The sequence below is a fragment of the Panthera tigris genome, chromosome B1, assembly GCF_018350195.1.
Source record: "Panthera tigris isolate Pti1 chromosome B1, P.tigris_Pti1_mat1.1, whole genome shotgun sequence".
NCBI lineage: Eukaryota > Metazoa > Chordata > Mammalia > Carnivora > Felidae > Panthera > Panthera tigris.
The window spans coordinates 25,928,110-25,953,176 of record NC_056663.1 but is presented as its reverse complement, the minus strand read 5'-3'; the positions used below and the strand labels follow the sequence as shown (position 1 = coordinate 25,953,176).

The 25,067-nt window shown below is 45.8% G+C and overlaps 1 long non-coding RNA gene across 1 annotated transcript; it reads left to right on the top strand.

The window, feature by feature from the left end:
• The first annotated feature begins 14,467 nt into the window (after positions 1-14,467).
• LOC122237854 lies at positions 14,468-19,159 on the top strand. Its single transcript, XR_006216547.1, has 2 exons — positions 14,468-14,780; positions 18,876-19,159. It is a non-coding gene; the product is annotated as an uncharacterized LOC122237854 (long non-coding RNA).
• The last annotated feature ends 5,908 nt before the right edge of the window (positions 19,160-25,067 follow it).

Genomic DNA, 25,067 nt, shown 5'->3' with positions numbered 1-25,067 from the left:
GTAGAAAACCTCCTCGCTGGTGGCAAAGCCATAACCGCCAATAAAAGCAATTTCCCTGTGACTCTTTGGCAGGGTGAGAGGAACCCCACATGGTTTCCCTTCATTCCCCTTGACTGGGTTTTGTTCCAGCCAGTGTCCAGGGCTTGTTGAAGTTCAGTCCTGTCCATCAGAAGGCAGGACTTATATGAGCACTCATCAAAGCACGGTCAGTGGAGTGGAATTTTCCTAGGCTTTTAAGTATGTTCTGTTGACATCTTCCACCCTGACTGAAAAATGAGGACAGCTATACAGGGCAGTGGAGAGTTGAAAATTTACAAACACATACATTATATTACCTGACATTTCTTCGCTGCCATGTGTCAGGCCTGGTGTGAATGAAATAACTCATTTAATAGTTTCAATACCCAAGGAGTTAGGAACTCTTAGCATCAGGTACTATCTTGATTTTACTGATAAGGATATTGACACATAGAAAGATTAAGTAATTTGGGGCAAGAGCACAAAGCTTGGAAGCAGCAATGTTAGCATTAGAAACAGCAGAATGTCCCCAGAGTCCGCTCTTGTGGCCTCTTCACTAAGCTGGGCTCTAAAACAGCATTTTTCAACCTAAGAAACCATTGTTTGAATCTTAGGGTTCCTGGATACCCTGGGGACTGTCAGGGGGTGGGAGGTACCAAATTTGGGGGGTACCTAGTTACCCAGTCTGCACCCCTCTCCACAGCCCATTTCCCCAGCATCTGCTGCAGCCCCAAACCTTGTGCTTTTCTCTGTTATATCCCGTGGATTCTCATGTGAGTCTTAGTTGGAAAGGGGAGCCTAAGGGAAGTATGTAACTCATCAGACAGTTCCGTTGGTCCAGGACAGTTTGGTTGGTGTTCACTCCAGCAATTAGCAGGAAAGCTTGTATTTGGTGGTTGCCCAACAACTGTTTGTTGAATGAGCAAATGATGCCGCCACCCTGCCTTCCCTTCCTCCCCAGCGATGAGGAGATGAGCACAGGAAGGGGAAGAGTGGGACGGAGTGGCAGAATGCAGCAAGCACGGCCCTGGGAGTGACGCTTCTTGACTGTGGCACACGTCCAGGGAACTCAGCAGGCCTCGAGGGTCTCGGCTGTAGACTCTGGGTGTTGGGACTAAAAACCTCGAGTTCTAGTACAAACCTTACATTTCTGTGAGTCAACAGCCAGGACGCCAGAACCGGGAGCCAGCTAAGCATCAAAGGTGTCAATCACATCTCTTATCTCTAACAAGGGAATCCTCCTCCCTCCAGTGAGTGCACAGGGCTGCTGTTCAATGTTATCTCTGGGAGCTCCCTTAGGGGAAAATTAACATGAAACCTCCCAAGGAAAGAAACAGACATGTATAGACAGTTACTTTTAAGTATAACTAGGTCAAGGATAGTAAGTGGGAGTGAGACCATGAAGAAGGTTCTGTCTACAGGGACAAGGTGGAAAAAGGAATTACACAGGCTGGAAAGTGATGCACACTTACAGGAAGGCCCCACTGCCATTTGGTCAGAGGCAGAAACAAATGCAGAGACAATGCCAATCAAGTGACATCCCTCAGACTCGTGCACACACATCAAAAGTCAAATATATTAACACTCGCCTGCAGGAGTGAAAAGTAGCCCTTGTCAGAGGCATTAAGACAATTTTAAAAATCATTCCTTTTACAACAGATTCAAAATGGGATTCTTTCTACTTTACTTTTAGGTGAGGCACCCATATTCATTTCCTGGGGCTACGGTAACAAATGAGCCCAACCTGGGTGGCTTAAAACAACTGAAATACCTTCTCTCACAGATCTGGATGCAGTAAGTGACAAGCAGTATCATGGGGCTGAAATCAAGGCATCCGGAGGGCTGAGCTCCCTGAGAAGGTTCTAGAAGGTTTGGACACCAATCCAAATGGGAGGGCGGGAGGGTTCTTGCCTCCTCTGGCTTCTGGTGGCTGCTGGCATTCCTTGGCTTGTGACCACCGCTCTCTCTTAACTCTATCTTCCTGCTTATGTTACCTCCTCATCTTCTACGTGTCAAATCTCCTTCTGACTTCCTCATAAAGACACTTATGATTGCATTAAGAGCTCACCTGGACAATCTGAGATAACCTCAAGATTCTTAGTTTACCATGTCTTTTGGCATCTAAGGTAATAGTCACCCAATATCTTTGGGGGATGTTTTTCAGCAACGAAAGGCCAAGAATGAATTGCTAGGTGCCAGGCCAATGCAGGACTCAAAAACCATCCAGATGAGGGCGTGGGGGACGGGGGTAGGGGGTCAAACACCCAACACCATCACCCACCTTGAATCACCCACCTAGATAAACAGAGGTGGATGCTGAACAGCGCCAACAGGATGCTGCTCATTTTCCCCGACCCCCGAGGAGGAAGACAGAGAAATTTCCCCTTCTCTAGGCCGTGGAAAGTGCTGCCAAGAACACAGTGGAGCACGGTGAGAGTTTTAGCTTGACTGTACCCGCCTTGAGTGTGCACCTGCACTGGGCTGTGCAGGAGGCGCCAGGGGACAGAGCACAGGGACTAAAGTCAGTGCTGCTCATGGCCGCATCGGGCTTTGGAAGACCCGGCCCCACATGGCTTCCAGGAGGGGCACCGGGATCCAGCAGAGGGACCCACATGCAGAAGCCCCAAGACTGAGGAGGGAATTATCATAAGGAGCTTGCTGGAGAATGGCACAACCCGAAAGTGCCCCAGAGAGGAGCACAACTGGTCAACTGTCAGAGCCCACGTCCAATCCACTATGATTACATCTGTGCCCCTCCAGAAAGACCTCTGGCTCCTTCTCACACATCCCTTGGCCCAGCTCCAGCCTCAGAGAAACCAAAAGCAGTTCAATGAGGCAGTAATAGGAGGGAAAATCCTATTGTTGGACTTTGAACCCAAGGCAGGCACAAAATGGGAGAAGGAAAGCTTTAACTTTGACGTTTTCTGTTTGGATGTCTATGCTGGCCTGGTTATTTTAATTATTGAAATGCTTAATTTTCAAAGTGAGACTCATTTGGGGACTTAGAGAACCTAGAGGGCTCTTTATTACCAGCAGCGATGAAGTCATTGGACCTGCCCAAGACTTTCCCCAGCAGCAGGGAACAAACCAGCCCACAGAATTAGTAAATGGATTCAAACACACCAGGGTGAAAATAAAGTGGTTTTCTGCATGCACCTCATTAAGGCTAGCTAGCCCATTCACTGTGATGTCTGGATTTCTTTTTATCCTTTAGTCTCTTTTTATTATTTAGAGCAAAGAGTTGGATTTCGCCCATGTTCCTAAGCCTCAAGGGAAGGCCACAAAGGGCACATGTGCCAACTAGAGCTGCCCAGGTCTTTCTGTTTTCGAAAATGAACTGCACAAATCACCTTCACAATGTATGTCCTTAAGCTGTGAATTGCAAGGATTTCTGGGTCAGTGGGGAGTGCCTGCATTTCTACAATTAGCTGAACCAGTAACCTCACTAACTTGAAGAGCTACAGTTCACTTGGCTTCCAAAGGCCATCCTCATGGGCTCATTTCAGTGTCGATACAGCATTGGTATCCAGCCTGGGAAGAAAGTTCACTGTTTTACTCATTCTTCCAGTGCCTGGGAATCCCCATCCCTTTTATCACCCTTTGTGACTACCACAAATGTGGTCATCTCTGCATTTATCTGCTCCTAATGTTAAGTGGCCTTAACAGTTGCAGCAGATAAAGAAGGGCCAGGATGGGATAAAAGCGTTTTAGACCAGGCTTCCCTCTTCTATTTCTCTTCTTTGTAGACTCAGGCAGTGAACTTGAAATCTGAATCAGGGTGATAAATGGAATCATGGTTTCCCATAATCTCTGGTGGACCAGAGAGCATCATCCTTCCTAGTTACAGATGGTGTCCTCAATACAGGCCAGAACACAATACGGAAACATGCAAAAGGCACCAGGTTAGGAGTCAGGAAGCCTGTGATGTGCTCCCAGCCCAGGAATTTATTGTTTGCATACCATTCTTCATCTGTGCGATGGGCATTCGACGGCCTCATGACCTGTCCAACCAGGCTGAGAAAAGCCAATGAATCAAGGACTGGGAAAGTGCCAATACCCAATTTCAGCAGCATGAAAATAGCCAATTGTCTGTCCTCCTAACAGAGGTGGTGATGAAGAGCTCAGACTCCTCCGTGAGGATGATGATTGATCACTTATTTAACTCCACTCCTATTTGTTTCCCCGGGAAGAACAAGGGGACAGCATTAAATCACTAGGACAAATAGACTGGACAGAAGATCCTATAACAAATCCACACATATGGGAATGGATATGTGCATGTGTGTGTTATATTCTTAAAGAGGAGAAGCACAAATGATAACTCACTGGGCATATTCTAGCAGATGCATGCTAAGTCAACAGCAAGGGAAGCTGGAAAACAATTCAGTTTGCATCCAGAACCGTGAGAAGCCTCAGGAATTGGCAGCACAGTTACCTTCAGAAGTGAGGATGAATGAGGGGCCAAAAAGGGAGCAGTTGGTTAAAAGTCTATTTACAAAGCAGTGAGGTGCACAGTCCTCCTGTCAACCCTGTACAGGTTTCCCACCCCTCCCCCTGGAGATTGGAGGCTGATTCTCTAGGGAAGACAAAACAGAATCTACAGATCAGTGATCTCCAGGCCAGCTGAGGGCAAGAGTACTTGGTTGAAAACAGGGGGATTAACTGAAATATCCTCACCCTTCTTCCCTACTTTGAAAGTGCTGGAATCCAGGCTAACACTCTTCAGAGAGAAGACTGGAAGATCCTTCTCTGGGGAATGTGAGCATCCTGAGAGAAAAGATCCAAAGACACTGACCTTGGAGTTTCCTGCGGAAATGCACAGTGGAGCCAGCTAGATGCCCCCATGTGCATGTTTCAGGTTTCTTTAACACCTAGGAGCAGACAGCCAAGGGCCACAGGACATCTGAGGCAAGTCTCAGATATGAAAAGCCGATTCCAGAAAAGATAAATAGAAAAAAGCAACTTGGAGTAAACAGATACTATGCAAAGATATGAGAATTACTCCCCGTCCTTGTCAAAAACAAACAACAAAGAAATTTATCTTTATCATTCCCAGAGAGATAACAACAGATATTATAACTCAGAAACAAGCATGGAGTTGTTTAAAAAAGGAAAGCATAACCATGTAGCGAACGTACTACACAGCTCAGCCGGAAACAGTATTTACATAATCCACGTAATGCAATCTGCTGTGATATAATCAAAAGAATGGTGCAGTTATATATAAATGAGCAGTGATGGGTGGTAAAATCTATGCCATCGTCTTCCATGTGGGAAGATCAGAGCTAATGCTTAAAACTGCAAAAAGCAAAAGTACCATTATAAACAATACTGGTGAGAGACATACACATATATATGAAAAGAAAAAGTAAAACCACTGAAAATGATAGCCTTGAGAAGAGGAAATTGGACAGCTGGGGGGGGGGGGGTGGCACTAGAGGACTGATAGAATGGTATTTTGGCTAATGAGCTCTGAGAATTCTTTGATTCTTGAAACCATGTGTGTTTCATATGAAACCCAAATCGTGAAAGAGCTTAGGCTCTGGAATCAAGCTGTCTGATTAGTAGCTGGTTCTCATCTTTGGCTCCCTATAGGTCATTGGGAAGTCTATGTAACCTTTGAGTGCCTGAGCTATCTCCTCACCTGTCCAGCTGGGATCATGGAATTTTTGGAGGATGTAATGGGATAATGCTTATAAGGCATGGAGTATGGACCCTGGCACATAGTATGTGCTCAGTAAATGCTGCCTAGTGTTTTTATCATTGTTTTCCTACCCTCAGGGATCTGACTGATTTGGTCTGGGGCACAGCCTAGATACAGGGGTTTGAAAAGCTACCCAGGTGATTCTAACACATGAAGGAAAACCAGCAGTCTACAGCCTAGAGGAAGTGATAGGGAATATAACTACTGCTAAAAAAAACAAAAACAAAAAAATGATTCTTGCATGTTTCATTGTCTGTCATCCCACTTGAGTCCTACAGCATCCAGACGATAAAGATATGGAATGTTAGCACCCCAGTGATTTTCATTTTTCAAAAGAGTAAAAGTTGATGGAAATGTTGACTATACACAGAAGTTTTCTAAGTCGAACCCCACTTGCTCACTGAATTAGATTTGACTTCAAACATAAGTTTTCATAGGAAAATGCTGACCCTAAGACGATACTAAGACTCAGGCTTCAGAATGCAGCAAAAACTTTAAGAGCACACAATGCAAGCATAAAAATATTATGAAAAATATTAGCAAGCTCAAAGTTTTTTTTTTAATATTTTTTTTAACGTTTATTTATGAGACACAGAGAGACAGAGCACGAATGGGGGAGGGTCAGAGAGAGGGAGACACAGAATCCGAAACAGGCTCCAGGCTCTGAGCTGTCAGCACAGAGCCCGACGCGGGGCTCGAACTCACGGACCGCGAGATCGTGACCCGAGCCGAAGTCAGCCGCCCAACCGACTGAGCCACTCAGGCACCCCAGCAAGCTCTAAGTTTTTGGGAGGTTCAACTACTGGCATCTTCAGAACACTTACGTCGAACCAACATCAAAAGCTTGGGAAAAAAGTCAATTTATTTCATCTTTAGAGATTTACAGTTCCGCCTCAAATTTCCAACACAACACAAAGTAGCTTAAGCAGAAGAGGGAGTTTGTAGGCTTGGGTAGCTGGGAGGACCCAAAGGGTGGTCAGCAGAATGAAAGGATGGGCAGAGGGAACCAGCACTTTAGGGGCAGCACTTTAGGGGCCAGCATCGGAAGTCACGGTGCTCCTCACATTCCAGGGCTCCCTGGATGTGCAGGATACAGCAATGAAAACAACCATACAAAACTAAGAGATTTAAACAGCATGCAAAAATAAAAAGATGTCCACCTCCGAGGATAAACATTTGTTCAAGAGCAGTGAGGAGGCCAGTGAGATTCAAAGATGAGGGGGACAGCAGGTTATAGGGTAAACTATTGTGAGACTTTGGCTTTACTCTAAGTGACATGAGGTTCCTTTGAAGGATTCAGAGGAGTGACAGAATATAATTAATGCTTCAAAACTCTGTGCAAGCAAACAACCAAATGACCCCTTTGTTGTATGCAAAAGTGAATGTGGATGAGCAAAACAGGAGCAGGAGGCTAAGAGGCTAGCAGGTAGGAGGTTACTACTTTTCAGGGGAGACACTATGCTGGTTGGACTTAAGGTTGTCATAGCAGAAATGATGAGATGTCATCATGTCACCAGGATCTGGTTCTTTTTCAAAGGTGGGGGTTAAAGGACTCACCATAGATTTCACTGGGCTGCAAGGACAGCGAGACATGGTTGATTTCATGCTACCAGGACTCTCTCCCTCCCCATGAATCCTCATGAATGCATCGATCCATCTTTCATCTCTGTCTGTCCTCGGCTTCATTCTAATTCTCTACACGGCAGGCAATGACATGGTGTCCAAGAGCCCGAAATTCATACCCTCCCAGCTAGCAACCACAGGAGCATCTGTATACATCAGACCTCAATAAGGTCCTATTTGGGTCATGGGCCTAACCCTTGGATCAATCACTGTTGTCAGGAAGATGCATTCAATGATTGTCCAGACCTAGAATACACACTCACCCCCATGAGTGCTTACCCCCAGGGCCATGTTTCTGGAATTGGAAAGTCAGGAAAAGCTCTCCAGGCATGCAAACGGTCTAACCCATGTCCCCCACCCCAGTGAAAACCAACTTGTTTCCCCTTTGAGATTTCTCTTCTTCCCCAGACGCTGAAGTCTCTCCCTTTCCCCGAAACTCAGAACAGCTTTCCACATGGGGCACTCACCTCAAAAGGGATATTGTTCTTTCATTATCTAACGGTAAGAAATCAAATTAAAAGTCCCAGTAATTTTAAATCTGGCCTCAGGATCCAGCTTAGTCTGTCACTCAAAAGCAGGTGGAATAGGGAGGGGAAGAGAGAGAATTTCGAATTGACAGAAAGATCCTCCAGCCCCCATGAGCCTAACTGTTGAAAGAGTCTCTCAAATACTTTCACAAAAAGATGCCCAGAGAAGCATTTCTAGTCAGTTCTCTGAGAGTCTTGACATGTTTTAGAGCAAGATATGCCTGCATTTTTCACCTTACCTAGGCTTTACCTTAACTCTTTGTCAACTAAGAATTCTTGGCTACAAACCAGCTCTACCCCTAACATTTGTGAGTTTTGGAAAACCTCTGCTGAAGAACTGAGGAAATAGTCCATAGTCTGAAAATAAGCAAATGATGTGGCCATTCGGGATCTTGAAGGGTGTGTTTTCAAAATGGCAGGGGGCCCCGTGTGCTGTGGCACGGGCTGCCAGCCCACATTAACATTCAGGGACTGCTGCGATGAGTCCGATCGTCAATCCCACTGAGGCTGCCATCTTTACCCTTCCTTCTGGAACACCTGCTCCCACAGTCACTGAGAAAGACTGATCTCTGTTGACAGTTTCCCCTACCCCAAACACCCCCGGGCTGTTTATGGTAAATAGCGCACACTAGTGAGGTTTTATTGATCTCTCTTTCCCAGACACCCCACCATCTCCTCCCACCCCACTCTGATTTTTGTTCGTCTGCCACCTGGAAGCAGCAAATGCTGCTCCTCTTGCTTTTCTGCATACCAGAGGCAACGATAATATTTACAGTGGCGGCGAAAGGCCCTTCCTGCTGTCTTCACAGCTCTGGAGCTCAACTGTGGTGAGACCCAGGGAGAGCCGAATGCAGAGAAAGGGCTCCTTCCCTCTGCTTGCCTAGAGAGGTGTTCACTTCCGGCCTAAACTCCAGATGTGACTCTGTATAGAAGCCCCTCCCTTGACCATCTGGGGCAATGGTAACCAGGGACTTCCCAGAAGTTTCCAAAAATGAAAGGGCCCCTCTAGGTGCTCAAGAAAAAGTTACATTTCCTTTTGGAAGAGAGTTACAGAAGAGAGGAACACACCTGGTTGAATTTGATGAGTTGCCTTCAAACAGATTTCATGTGCCCCAGAGGAAACAAAGACAACCATTAAGGTATAGGAATAAAATAATACTAATTAATTAATCAATGTAATTTTGTATATATTTTTACTTTTTAAATCTTTTTTAAGTTTATTTATTTATTTTGAAAGAGAGAGCGAGCAAGAGCAAGCTGGGAGTGGCAGACAGAGAGAAAGAGAATCCCAAGCAGGCTCCACACTGCCAGCATGGAGCCCAATGCAGGGCTCAAACTCACCAATTGTGAGATCATGACCTGAGCCAAAATCTAGAATTAGGTGCTTAATCGACTGAGCCACCCAGGTACCCCTGTATATATTTTTAAACAAATATACTAGTATAGAAGTATAATTACGTCATTTAAAAATGAACATGTAATTTGAGGCTACATGCTCAAATTGTTACTGCTTTGGGTAAATGTTTAAAATAGTTTGAAAACCATTGAACTAGGAGATACTCATTTTCTTTTCTGACATTGAAATTCTATGGTTCTGTGATTTTATGTCTTAGAACAAAGTCTGCCATGACAGACCTGACAAGCGGAGGTGAAACAGACAACTGGCCTCCCAGTGGCAGCCAGATTCTAGTAGAATTTCTGCCACCTGGGCCTTTTTGCTCCCTCCCCACTCCTCACCTCTAACACCACAGAAGGAGGTGAGGGAGGTTACAGGCACAGGGTAGAGGATGGGCCTCCTTGCTGCCCACCCAGGGCTCCCTTCCTTCTGGGGGTACAGCTGCACCAAGTATTGAGAACAGGTTGCACCTGACAAAAAAAAATGATGGCTTCTGTCTTTCAACACGTGCCGCATAGGTGGTACCATTTTATTCTAGTTCCGTTTAGGTTTTTGGCTGCACACTGGCCACATCACCCCTAGCTTCAAACCAGAAGGGCCTGTCTATTGATCTTCTGCCCCAACTCTGACCACATGGTAGTTTCTCATTTGGGGATTAAGATATGATTTTTCTCAACCTTCCACATATCGTTACTCCTTTCCCATTCAACTTTTCTCATTTGCTTTTCTATCATTTTCCTTCTTTCTATTACTTAATTTCACTTTCCTCTTCTTTCCGAGGATCTGTGGCCTGCTCATGGCCAGCTCCCTTTAGGCAGTACAAACATCATTCCATTTGGTAACCATTTTTTGGTCTTATTTATTTATTTATTTTGAGACTGAGAGAGAACAAGTGGAAGAGGGGCGGGGGGAGGGGGGAGAGAGAATCCCAAGCAGGCTCTGCACTGTCAATCAGAACCCGATGCGGGGCTCAAACTCATGAACCGTGAGATCATGACCTGAGCCCAAATCAAGAGTCTGACACTTAACCGACTGAGCCTCCCAGGTACCCCACATTTGATAATCATTTTGTAAAGATCATGTATGGAGTCTGAACCTTCTCTTCAGTTGTACCACATCCCTTAAGCACATCTAACCCCTCCTCCAAACACTTCCTGTCTGGAAAACTATGATTTATTTAAAAAAAAAAAAAAACACAGCTTAGATGTCATCTCTTCCAGAAGCCTTCTCTGGTTCCTTATACACCATCCACACAAGCTAATCAATCCCTTCCTTGCACTTTCTACAAATACTTTATTTTTTATTAACATATAACTGATATATAACATTGTTTTAGTTCCAGGTGTAGAGATGAGATTTCATATTTGTATGTATTGCACAATGATCACCATAATACATTTAGTTGACATCCATCACCATACAAAGTCAGAAAATTTTCCTTCTGATGAGCCCTTTTGAGAGCTACTCTCTTAGCAACTTTCAAACACACAATACATATTATTAACTGTAGTCACCATGCTGTACATTACATCCCCAGGACTTGTTTCACAACTGGAAGCCTGTGCCTTTTGACCCCTTCTGCACACTCTTCATTCACAGCACCAATGACCCTTGGTTGCACCAGTATATTTACATGTCCATCTCACTTGCTGGTTTGTAAACTCATCCAAGGCCAAGGCTGAAACGCTACCCACAGCTCCTAGCACAGTGCCTGGTGCAAATCAGATTCCTAATAAATGCAGTGAAGGAAGGAAGGAAGAATATCTGAAGTCAACTACTCTTGGCCTCCCCATTAACCCCCTAGAATGTGGCCAACTGCAAAAGTAACAATAACAAAGCTAATATTTATTGTATGCTTTCATTTGCTTTCAGTGAGAAACCAATTAAATATGTAAGTGGTGGAGTGGAGACTCCCAGACCAATTATACACTCTGTTAACTAAGAAGCAAACTCCTTTTTCCTACATACCTTGAAAAAGCATGTTCCAGACTAAATGACAGTATCCTACTTGTTTGGTTCTAATGGCCACGTTATTTCTTGGGTTCTTTTCTATCTTTTAATCACAGTGTATACACGATTATTCCTGGACTTCATGGATTTAAATTTTGCACCAGGAACAGTGACATCTCTTGTTCCTGGAAATTTACTGGAAACTTTTCAGTTCTCAAAAGGCTGAATCTAGCTGAAACACAACTTTATTTATTAAAAAAAATTTTTTTTAACATTTATTTATTTTTGAGAGAAAGAGAGAGACAGAGCGTGAGCTGGGGAGGGGCAGAGAGAGAGAGGGAGACACAGAATCCAAACCAGGCTCCAGGTTCTGAGCTGTCAGCACAGAGCCCAATGCAGGGCTTAAACCCATGAACCACAAGATCATGACCTGACCCAAAGTTGGACGCTTAACTGACTGAGCCACCCAGGTGCCCCTGAACCACAACTTTATATGAGTACGGTTTTCTTCTTTTTCTTCTCCAACAGGGAATATTATTTTTTTATAAAAGGTGCAGCAAATTGAAAAAAGCAAACAAATGCAATTTACTAATTTTGATGACTAACTTCTCCATCGGATTCCTCATCCACAGCCAGGACAAATCACGTATTTTTTTCATGTATCTTTTACATTTGGTGCTCGTTTACATTCTGTATGTCTCTCCCTCCCTCCTTCTCTGTCTCACACACAACATACACATACACACACACACATACCTGAAGCCCTGTAGCTTTATTTCCTAGGCCATGAAAACTTTTGCACATGTGAGTGCTCCCTTCTCTCTTAGCCTTACAACCAAGTCAGCCCTTACTACCCAAAGCTCACTACTGGCAGCTGCTCAGAGACCAACAGAACCCGAAACAGTAATGCACCCCTGAGGGGCTCTGCCCAAGCGTGCCTGTCCCCAGTTTCCACTCCCAGACTGACACGCCCATCCCAGCAATGTGCTATGAAGAAAAATTCTCTCACAAGGCATGGCAATCCCACGCTGTCCTCTAACTTCAAAAAATACATTTTCCCTCTCTGGTCGATGCTACAATCACGGTCTCAGGAAACTGATCATTGAACTGATATTTGATCTGAGTGCTAAGATTGTCAGCTACCTGAAAACCGTGATCCTGGGTGACTCAGAGCCTCTTTGGATCATCGTGAAACTGACCAAAATTACATTTCCCCCTCTTTTTCGTTCTCTCTCTGATCTGCCCACTCTCCTATTCTCTCTGCTTCTATATAAGGTCATTGTGAGGACAGACATGATAATGTTTGTGAATTGCCCTGAATTCCTACAAAGGAGGTTTATAAACTCAAAACACTATTGCTTTTCAAGATGTTATTTTTAGTGTTCTGCAAACACTGTTAACATATCTTTAGAGATAAAAGGAGTCCTGTGGAGGGATGGTGGTGTTGGTCACACAGCAATGTGAACGTACTTAGTCCACTGCACTGTTCACAGAGGTTTCGATGGTAAATTTTATGTTATGGGCATTTCCCTACAATTCAAAAAATTAATATGCAAACAAAGAGTCCACAACAAAAACAAAAAACCTTTATATTATCTGACTGTTTAGAAAGCAGGTTTCCTGGCATCCAGCCCCTAGGCACCCCCTGTTTTGCCTATTTGCATCTCCTTGCCCTCTGATCTGTTGTCAAAACCTCACCGAGGCTGAGAGAGGGCTAAAGCTGGAAAGGCTGCAGATGGGTGGCCCTCCTCACCCCTCCCTCCCACATTACGGATGAGGAATGAGGCTCATCTGAGCGAAACCGTCAACTACAATTTAAGGTTCCTAATTTCGGGTCCAAATTTGTTTTTCTGGAAGCAAGTGGGACATCACTCTGTGTATCATCGGTAGCAACACCCCTACTACTAGTAACGATCACGGTACAAATCTGCAACCTCCTTCATCACACCAATCTTGCTGGCCTTGGGAAGGGTGACAGGGAGCTGCGCCCAGCATGCTGAGACACCCTGCCATCACACTGGCCTCCTCCACCAGCACACCCCCAAGGCTGCTGCTCTAGGGGTGACAGGCCCAAGGGGCCACACGCTGGGGTGAGTCTGATTTCTGGCCACCTGTCCCTTGGGTTTTAGGTGACCAGCTTTTAATCCAGTACCATTGCAGATAACTGAACACCAGATCTCACCAGAAAATGGACATTTTACACCTGCATTATAAAGTCATCAAGGGGCTTTAGGAGAGGCTGACTTAACCTTAGATACCTTGGCTGAGTTGGGCCACAGTAACTGAACCTGCACCTTTGGAAAGAGCTCTCTCTGGAAACAGGTCTGCTGCACACAGAGTGTGATCACCAGGCAGGGCCCATCCTGGGAGAGGAAACACGGCTGCACTAGTAGCAGAGAGACTTTTAGAAGAGTGGGAAGGGTCCTTAGCGACCCAGTCCGACCCCCTCAGTTCATAGATAAGGATCTGAGGACTGAGGCAGGTAGGGTGCACTCAGCGACCTGTCCAAGGCTGCTGGCCAGTCAGCTCTGTCCGGGAGTCGAAGGCGAGCATTTTTACCAGCTGGGATCCAGCGCTCTTCCCGCCACACTATTCCACCTGTGGTGAGGGAGGCAGAAAGGTGTGCACAGGCTTTGGAGCCAGGCCATCCACACATCCCTCCCCTCTCTCCCTCAACTGTAAGGTTTGGCCAAGTCACCCTCCTTGTGCCTCAGTCTCTGCTATAAAATGGGCACACTCATTCCCATCTTTAAAGATGGACACGAGGGTTAAATCAAACGATGTGAGTGAAGTGCCACCAGTTTCTGGCACAGTACGTGCCCCACAATGGTAGTAGCTAGTATTTATTCCCGTACAACTGCCCGCCATCCATGGGGGATATGTCCCAACACCCCCAGCGGATGGCTGAAACCAGGGATAATACCAAACCCTCTATATACTCTTTTTCACATACACACATACCTATGATAAAGCTTCATTTATAAACTAGACACAGTAAGAGAAGAGCAACAATAACTAATCGTAAAATTGTACAAATTATTGCACTGCACTCACCCTCCTTCTTGCGAGGCCTCCCGAGGATGACACGCCCACGTGAGGAGAAGAAGCGAGGAGAACGACTTCGGCGTCGTAACATTAGGTGGGCGGCTCCCGACGTTATGACGTTATGGCGTTACGGCGTTATGACGTTATGACGCTGACGCTGACGCTGACGCTGACGCTGCAGCGTCAGAAGGAGGAGAATTTGCCTCTGGCCGGCGGTGGCCGTTGGGTAACGGAGACCTGGAAAGCGAAACCGCCGACTGGGAAGGGGGAACTACTGCCCTTGGGCCACCACGGCTTTCTGAGCGTAATGGGCGTCCTCCAGGGCAGGATTCCAAATGCACCGTGGGTCCTGCTTGTTGGACTGGGGCACGTCCAGAGCCAAGAGCGAGGGCTCCAATTTGGAATGGAGGAGCGCATGGAAGGAAGGCTGCCCCGGCCAGCTGGGGTGCCAGCAGGTCAGAGGGACTCTAGGCAGCTGGCTGACATGTCCAGGATACCATGTTCCTGACACCTAATGGTAATTAGACTCCATATATCTAATGGTAATTAGATGACTTCCACAAAATTCAACGAGGGCGGCAAAGAATAAAGCCCTTACGCTTCCAGGTTGGAAAAAGAGAGGCTGCTCCCCATGAGTAGCCTTGAGGGAGCAGGCAGATTAGTGTGGGAGGTGCCCTCCAAGTACATGTAGAGGAGGGTCCACGGGGCTTTATTTCTTGGCTCTGGGGGGACACACAAAGAATGCTAATGGCTTAGCTGTCTCAGGACATAATAACACAGGATCCACCCAGGCCAGTGGTCCTCGAAGTATGGTTCTCCAACCAGCAGTACCTGGGAGCTTGTTAGATGCAGACTCTTCGGGCCCCATCTTGAACCTACTGAATCAGAAAACTCTGAGGATGGGCTCCAGCAAACTATTTACCAAACCCTCCAGGTGATTCTTAGACATCTATAATTTGAGCACCACCGACCTAAGCCATTTCTCCTGATTTCCTGGTTGATCGCCCAGTGGCTATCAATCTTGGCTGCACAGAAGCCGCCCGGTGCCGAGTCTACAACTCACGGCAGTTAAATCAGAATCTCTGGGATCGGACCCAGGCACCAGCTTTTTTAAGACTCCTCAGGTAATTTCAATGTGCAGCCAAGCTTGAGACCCACTGATTTGGAGCAACAATTTGAATGAAGCAGTTAAGTCATTCATACCATTTGTGTGAATGCAATAGTGCCTGAGTATCAATTCAGAATGCGAGGGGGGGGGGGGGGGCACCACCATTTCTGTTGCTCAGTTTTCCTGTTTGTTTTTCCCACTACTACTTCCTCAACTGTCCACTGCAGGTTCTGGATCCCCAAGAGAAGTTCCGAATACATTTGTTCCTCCTACCCATTCACCCACCTCGACTACTGTTGAATTAACGTTATTGAATTCACTGGCTAGTGTTAAGATCCAAGAGGAAGCTCTATCCGTTCTCTTGGAATCCACCAGTGAATTTCCAAATTAAAGGCAATTATTTTTTAGTTTCCATCATATATGTGTCTCTTATGTGTCAGGTTTCGTCTGTAGTGTTCTTGTTAGGTTTATGTATTTTATTCAGCTCTCGGTTCAGATAAGCACCAAAGTAGGCTCATAAAATCCTAGCTGGTTTAGGTTTTGTTTGGCCTTATGAAACATGCAAGTGTTTCACCTGGTAGAAGACTTAACAGTGGAGACAGTAGGTGGGCCTTGCCAGTCTCCTCTGCCGGGGCAGGGTGGGAAGGGGTGCGGTGGTGGACAGGAAAAGAGAATCTGTTGATTCCCCCAGTACTCTGTAGACTGGATTACAAGAAAGGTGGTAAATAGCCACGGGACCAACACTTTCAGGTTCTAATAAAAATACTATGTTTAGGGGCGCCTGGGTGGTTCAGTCGGTTAAGCGGCCGACTTCGGCTCGGGTCACGATCTCACAGTCCATGAGTTCGAGCCCCGCATCGGGCTCTGTGCTGACCACTCAGAGCCTGGAGCCTGTTTCAGATTCTGTGTCTCCCTCTCTCTCTGACCCTCCCCTGTTCATGCTCTGTCTCTCTCTGTCTCAAAAAAAATAAAAATAAACGTTAAAAAAAAAAATTAAAAAAAATACTATGTTTAAAGATGGGGCCAATAGGATAGTATATCTAAGATGTCATCATAAAGGCTAGCCTTCTGGTTTTAGATTCAGACCAATTACTTGGAAGTTTTAGCCATCTTCCAAGTAGCTCAACATAGAAATGTTTACAGTTTGTGGAGTTAACAATTTTTAGTCTGCCGATACAAATCACATGTTCCTTCTCAGAAGATTTCCTAGGGTAGCAACTTTCACAATGTCTCTAGGAGTTCTGAAGCTCCCTAAATTCTATTTAGGGAGAAATGGAGTAAATGTACTTGTACATGTTTCTCTGCACACATCAGAATAAACCATCACCCTGATCTCTCTGCAACTTTCCTGTATTAGCACTGAAAGTCCCATGTCCACTTTCCATTCTGAGCAAACTGGGATAACTGGTCACCCCACATATGCCCAGAGATGCTTGTTGAACATCTGCATTCTTTATAAATCTTCCCCTCTGTTTGACTCATGCACTGCTTTATCTCAAACCATTATCACTTGGTGCTTAGACCACACACACACACACACACACACACACACACGCTAAACACCCCCAGTTTCCTCCTCGCAATGCTATTGCAAATACATTCTTTTATTTTGCTTGAATTCTACTTCATGTTTTCCCCACTGCCATCACCACCCTATCTCTCCACAGGATGATTCCAAAAACATCTTGTTCTTTTTAATCAGACTGCCAGAACAAATGTAGAGAAGAAAGGAGAGTGATTCCCGTTGTTTCAGAGCTGAAACTAGATGAAAGACTACATCATAAAAGTTAGAGTGCTGTTTTGTTCAATGAGATAAATCTTTATTGCTTATCCCTAAAGTGCCAGATACCGTGCTACACTGCACTCACAGTAAGACGAGTCCCCAATAGCAAACTAATAAATGAGACAAATGTGTCCCCTTCACTCAATAAGACTCACTGGCATCCTACATTTCCTCGTTCCTTGATTTTCCACTGGAGTGGGCACACACAGCTTAGGTTTTTGCCGTCCCTTATCTCGGGCTGCTAGCAGCAATTGACTGAATCCATTGCCAATTTGTTCTTTCTAATCTCAGTGCTGCTCCAGAATTATTATAATAAATTCAATTAATTTCTCATAGCGATTCCAAAATCTGTCCACACGGAAGCTCCTTCCCCCATCCATCATGCAGCACGGGGCTTTGTCGTCTGTCTACGTGGGATCAACGCTGTTTGGTGGGGTTCCAGCTAACATTCGCTTTCCTACATTAAGATTTCCCGTGCTCATCGTGACCATTTTCTCTCACCCTGTTGCCTTAAATAAGAAAATATATTTTCTCCCCTCTGAGGCTCCTTCCTTCATCCTCTATCATGTCTTTAACTTGCTTCTTCAATCATTTCCCATCTGATGTGTTTTTGTCCTGCCCTTTGACTACTCTTCAGTGTGCAAATGTGCTTATATCACAATTACTCTTAAGAAAACGTTTTTTAAGTTTATTTATTTTGAAAGAGACAGAGGCAGCATAGGCACAGGGGAAGAGAGACAAGAAAAGAGAGAGAATCCCAAGCAGGCTCCATGTTGCCAATGCAGAGCCTGACGTGGGGCTTGAACTCATCAAACCATGAGACCATGACCTGAACCGAAACCAAGAGTCAGACATTTAATCAACTGAGACACCCAAGTGCCCCAAGAAGTTTTTTTTTTTAAAGAGGTGATCTGATTCCCACTGACACTATGGAATTTGCATACCTTTCCCTCTTTCCACCATCCTCTGCCCTTGTCTTTCTCATCTACTGCTCCCATTAATTTCTCAACCTCGTGCAGCCTGGGACTGGCTCCTGCTAAACCAAACTTTTCTCCCAGGGCATACCAATAAACAACCTGTAAAATGTGGTGCCTCTTCTAGGCTCTCACCCAGCCCAGCCCCTTGGCATCATTTGAGAGTATTGTTAGTTTCGGCCTCTCTCACGTTCCGTATCCTGACTCTTCTTGTTCTTCTCTCTTTTCCATAATTCCTGCCTCCTCCCAGTCTTACTCTTGATCTCATCCAGTTCCATGGGCTGCTGCTCCAGCTCTATTCTCTTGACCCCCACATATAACCCCCCCAACTCTCCTCCACATTTTCTATCCATATTTCCAAACACCTAAAAGACTGCTCCACATGGAAAAATTCCAAGATCCTCAGACTCAGTATGCTAAAAATCAAGTTCATTACCATCATGTCTAAAACCTGTCTCCCTGGGTTTTCTGTCTCACTTCCTGCATCCACTCCACTAGAGACTCGTATGTTATTCTTGACCTTTTCAATTCCTAATTGCTAGGCATTTGGCAAATAACATTATGTTACTTTTATTTTTGGAACTTTTTGTTGCAAATGGCAGAATCTGAACTCAGGTTCAATAAGAAAACGGAATGTTCTGGCTTGTGGAACCAGACCACAGAAAGGGTAGTTTCACGTGAATGGTACCAGATTTCTTTCCTTACCTCTGATCTCAGCTTTTGTTTGTGTTTTTCTCATTCTTCCAGGTTTCTTCATGTGAAGGGGGCCATGGTCAGCAGCATCTCTGAAGGCACACCCTGTTAACAAGAATGGGAAGAGACCGTTTATATGTGCCAGGCACCATCCTGGGCACTTCAAAGCCCGCAAGTCGAGAAGAAAGAGAAAAAAACATTCTCCACTGCAAATTTAGAGAATCCACAGACAGAGTCTACAGTGGGCCGATGTAAGTCATGTCCCCACCACTAGAGCAATTGCTGGGTCAAGAACCAGTGGAGCAACCGCCAGATGTGGACATCTGACTACACACTGGTGAGCTTGGGTATTTCAAGTCGGAAGAGTCCAATGAACCACAGCAGGTCGAAAACATGCAGGGCTAGATTTGGGGGTAAGAAACTGAAATGTAAAAACTCGACAGTGCTCATTAAGGTCCGCAGGACTTCACATTATCTTACAAAAATTAAGGGGCCAACAAGGAACGGTATCTGAATAGATGTTCCATCCACCAAGGGAAAACAAAAAACAAAAAAACCCATGCAGAAGAGAACCAAAATGTTCCTCAGAACACAGTTTTTGGAATATACTAAAATCCAAATAAATGTGTCCCCAAAGCCCCAAATTTTATGCCAATAGTTCCTAGCTCCTACAAGTATAGAATACCTTTTGAAATTAAAAAAAGTTTTAAACTTCTACATAATAGTGATTATAATGATAAATCGCACAGTGATGATGAGACGGGATGGCATGCCTTTGTACAACATCACGTATTCAGCCTACAGGCAGGTTTCATCTCTTGGACTGAGCCTGAGGGCCCATGGAGGCCTGTGGTCATAAGCTTTGGAAGCAGGTATTGAAATTGATATTACTGATAAAAATCTCAATAATGCCCCCATGTGATGTCTGTTTCTAAACAATCTAACTTTCCGGTGTCCCTTTTTTTTTAATGTTTATTTCTTTTTGAGAGAGAAAGAACGCGAGTGGGGGGAAGGGCAGAAAGAGAGGGAGACACAGAATCTGAAGCAGGTTCCAGGCTCTGAGCTGTCCATACAGAGCCCGACGTGAGGCTCAAACCCATGGACCGTGAGATCATGATCATGATCATGAGCCGAAGTCAGGTGCTTAACCAACTGAGCCACCCAGACACCCCTCCAGTGTCCCTTTTTAATAAGGTAAATAGTTGCCAATTTCACCTGTAGGTAACTGCACAAGTTAACTTGATGCTGGTTGTTGTCTGGGCCTCCATGATACCGCACATTTGGGCTGCCATTTCTTGTCGTGGTTGGTATTCCCTCTATTTTTCATCTGTTTCTGCCTCTATAGTTCCTCTGATTATTGACTTCTCATTCACCAGATTTGTAAACATAAGGAAGCCTAAAAGGGGCACACATGAATATGAATTCCATGGTATGTATTAATTAAGCCTTCCGCTGTAATATTTTGGGGAGGTCTTTCTCCCAAGAGTGAATGTTGCCACCCGACAGGTGTGTGATGAGATGCTATTTTCATCTTCCATCGTCTAAGGTTCAGGATGTACCTGGAAACATCCTAGGGGGTAGGGGTGCCCCACATCGCTGTTGTGAGAAGCATTCCTCCACGCCCAGCTCAGTGGGACTTAAGAATGGATGAAAACAAACGTTCAAGAATGTTTGGTTTCCATGTTAAGCTATGTCATCCGTTATCTTCCTTTTGCCTTTAAATGTGACCCAAAGACCTTCCAACAAAATGGAATGCAGCCTTGTATGAAATCAACTTAATCTCTTATTTGTGATTTATCACAGAATACTTGTCCTGAGTATTATGAGGCTGTAACGCTATTCTATTTATTTTGTAGACATTTTTTTAAAGGAAAGGAAAAGCCACTTGAAGTTTGATGTTAAAAAGAGAAAGCTATACAGTGTGTCCTACATTTGAAATTCCACACGCTGTCAATAATCTGGATTTTCCCTGTAAAGAGAGACATACATCCTTTTCCTGATTTCTCCATTTCAGTGTTCGCTTTTACTATATGCCCAGTTCCCCTCGTTCAGTTAAATGTGTGTGAAGTCTGAAGCTTTCTAAGAAATGCCCTGCCCCAGCCGGGATCAAAGGGAATGCTTCTGGAATGGGATATCAGTAGCACGGCTCCCCTGGTTCACTTTTTCTCACTCCACATTTTTTATTGTCAGCAGTGAATACCTTTCAGAAACAAAGCCACCTGCTATCAAATACAAGGATTGCTGAGTCTTTGTGTGTATGTGCGTGCGCGTTGGGCTGGGGGACACTCAGTGTGTGTGTTGCCGGGTGGGAGTTATTTACATATCTGACTCTCTTCAGGCTATTGCAAACTGTTCCACAAGCTGGCATTAACCTCCCAGGAGGGCGTGAAGCTCCAAATGGCCAGGTCAGGGAGTGACCACTCGGTCACCTCTCCATAGGAAGGGTCAGAAGTCATGCCATGAAGGCTCTCGTGCTGAGAGGCATCTAGCTTAGCAGAGTGAGCATTGACCTGTGTGGCGGGAGGTCAGGAGATCCTTGCCTTTCTTAACTGTAAAAATAGGGCCACATGACAGTATCTTTGGGAGCCTCAGTTTTCTTATCTGTAAAGTGAAAAGTCTGGACTAAATCAGGGGTTGCCTGCCATTTGGCTGCATGGCAGACTCACTTGATTTTCTTTTTCTAACAGTGATGCAGAGGCCTTACCCCAGGCCAGTTAAATTAAACCTCTGGGGGTGGAACCCAGACATGGGTATTTTTTTCTCAAAGTTCCCAGGTGAGTCTTCGCGCAGCCAGGGTGCAGAACTGCTGGGTAAGGGAGCTCCAAGGTCTCTCTAGTGCTAGCACCTCTGGGGCCTGCTGCTGTCACCTCAGGGCCCCCTAGTCAGCTAAGTGTCCTCAGCTATACGTCCTGCCCAGCCCACCCTTCCAAGTGCATAGCTTGGTAGGGCCACAGCTCCAACAGGATCTGCAGAAGCAGTCAATGTAATTAACCAGAATACCCAACCTGAAGAATGAGGAGTTTGACAGAGGGGAGGGCAGGATCTATTGTTAAAAGGGAATCATCATGGCTCCTAGGAAAACTGCAGACCAGCTGCAAAGCCCACTCTCGTTTCTCTTGGAACCCGGCACGGCAAGCTCATTTGCCTCTTCATAACCAGCTCTGACTTCTCTTGTGCAGCGCAGCGCTGTGCTGCAGAGATAAACTAATTTAATCAAGGACGGGAGCTGCATTTTGATCTTGCAATCATGTCACATAATTCCCTTTCCCAGGGCAGCGCCACACCTCTCTCTGCCCGGTTCTCTTATCTCTCAGATCCCTTTTCCCCTCTTATTCCTTCTTAATCTATCCATCCCCACATCCCCTCATCCACAGATCTGCCCCACTGCCATGTGCCCCCCACACCCAAGACACGATTTTCCTTTGTAAGGTCCCATTTTTCCCACTTCTTCCCGCTCCTTTATTTCCAGCCAGTATTGCTGGGCCACCGATGGCTGTGAGGATGTGAAAATCTGAGACACAGGCATGAATAATGAATTGGGAGAGCCAGACTGAAGTCAGTCGGAACTGAGAACAGCATTTCAGAAATGCAGCCAAGTGACTTAGCAAGAAGTGCTATCACATTACTGCAAACCCCAAAAGCTTCAGACACACTGTTAATTATGAGAATGCAGTTCTGAGTAAGAATCTACAATTGTCCAAAAGCAGGCTAAATCTTCATACTCTGTTTGGGGCTAAAGCTGGGAGTTCTCGAAGGTGCGGAGATGCTTACTCAACTCTACTGTGCTGGCTAGCCAGTGCAATGACCATCTAGTGGCCAGCTTGCTCATTCCAAGAATGGCACTGTCACACCAGACAGGATGCAGCTGGACAGGGAGAGGGGATGGAATTTTTTTTTAATTTATTTGTTTATTTTGGGGGCGGGGGGAGAGAGAATCCTAAGCAGGTTCTGTGCACTGTCAGTGTAGAGCCTGACACAGGGCTCGATCTCACAAACAGTGAGATCGTGCCCTGAGCTGAAGTCAAGAGTCTGACACTTAACCAACTGAGTCACTCAGGTGCCCCTAGAGGGGATGGAATTGAAACTCCACATAGCAGCCAGGCCAGGAATCAGGGAAGTGGGAGAATAAAGATCTTGAGGTTGCCAGAGGGGAGACCGGCTGGAGATTGGGAAACCCAGGAGATCTGTCTGTTGTTCTTCTCAGCCATTATAAGCCAACCTAAGGCCCAGTCCTCCGCTCAGGTGTGCCTGGTCCTATTTAGTCGGAATAGGGATTCCCATTTAGTCAGAAACCTCCTTTTACAAGCAATACTTGGTAGATGGGTCTGTGATGCCCGAGGTCCAACCTGGGGACTTGCCAGAGCTGGCTAGTAAGCAAGAGGCCTGCAGGACCATCCTAAGTGGCTTTCTTGCTGTCCCTTACATCCCCTCCCATCTGTCCCCCAAATGTAGCCAGACATGTTGTTGTAAAATATAAACCTGGCTATCCCACTCTGTTGCCAGAAACTGTCAGTAGCCTGTCAGCTCCAGAACAGAGGCTAAATTCCTAATCATAGCATTCAGGGCGTCTGTGACTTGGCCCAAGCTTCCGTCTCTAACCCCACTTTCCAACCAGTGACTTGACCTGACAGACCAGAGATGCTGGATGCTTTCTCCGTGTACTCTCCGCTGTTCCTCTCCTGCATGCCTTTGTCCAGGCTGTGTCCTCTGCAGAAATTTCTCTCCGCCCATCTCTGTCTGCTGTACGAACACGCTTAGGAGCCCACTTTTCTTCCAGAGCCCTGGAATCGGACAAACTCTCCTCCCCTCACGTTCCCATCGTGCCTACTGCCCACTTGACATTGAGGGATCTCTTTGTGAGACTAGAATGGACCCTCTGGGGGCAGGAACCTTGTCCTGTTCACCCAGGAATGTTCCTAACATCCAAGACAACGCCTGGAATACAGTAGACATTGATTGATATTTGTCTGGAGAATGCCAGCTGGAAAAGAGTTGGAATGTAGGATAACCGTGCTCCAATCTGACAGGCATGGATATTCCCTAGTTTCTGCTTAGAATAGAGGTGCAGAGGTCTGAGCAATACTCTTCTTTCTCACCCCTCGTGATGGAGAGAGTTCCCCAGCACGTGCTTCCAATTCCCTCCCTCCCCATCCTCATGTGCTACCACTGTGATCTCATGGTGTCAGCGGCTCCCAAGTTCCCAGGCTCTTCTCATCTTTGTGGGGCCTTAACAGGCAGTGGAGACATGCCCGGGTGACTCATCTGTTGCCAGTGGTGAGTTAAATCTTCCAAGCCAAAGCTTACTTCATTTTCCCGATGTCTGAGTCACGGAAGAAACAGGTAGAGCAGGTATGAATCTCTGTCTGCAAATCTGAATGTGCAAAAAAAAAAAAGTATCTTGATTTTTTTATAATTCAATTGAGTTTCTATTTCAAGTCTCATTTTTTTTTTCTGAGGGTGGCAGTCAGTTTTTCTTCCTCTCCCTTTTCCCTAACACGGCATCTAAGCACCGAGGGTTTATGTGGTGCCTGAGTGAAGGCGTACCCGGTCCTCATCCTCAGTTTCATCTATTCATTCTGCTTCCTGCTGGGAAAGCCTGTCCCATCTAACATTACTGCCCACCCACATGGATCCTGAGGCGGCCTCGTTGGCATCTCCTGTGCTGCTCTTCGGGCCGTGACAGAGCCCGGGGAACTCTGTAGGCTGACCGAGGCCACATCTGCCAAGTCAGTGTGAGGGTTGGTCGGTTGGTTTTTGTTTTCGTTTGGTTGGTTTTCGGTTCCAGCATCTCTAACATTTGACATGGGAACCAGGGCTCGTGGCCTCCTTCCTCAGAGACCTACCAGTATCTACGCTTTCCTAACTCCCTCGGTCCAACTCAGTCTCATCCCAGACTGTGACACCTTCTCCTAGCCAGTGTGTATGTAGGGGAGAAGGGAGGGATACCTCCCTGCTACTCCTCTCATTTACCTCTGTCCTGATTTACTTCTGTCCTGTTTCCATTTCCTCACGGTCAATTCTTTTGAAACTCATAGACCACAGAGACTTTTTTCCTCTCTGATCTTTCCTGTCACATTCCTTCCCTATGTCAGTGATCACCTGCTACAGTCTAGTTACTGAATGGAGAGAAGGGGTAAGATCTAAGAGGGAACTGGTGGGAGAAGTATTAAGAATGTTAGCGGGGACGTGGCGCCTGGGTGGCTCATCGGTTAAACATCCAACTTCAGCTCAGGTCATGATCTCACG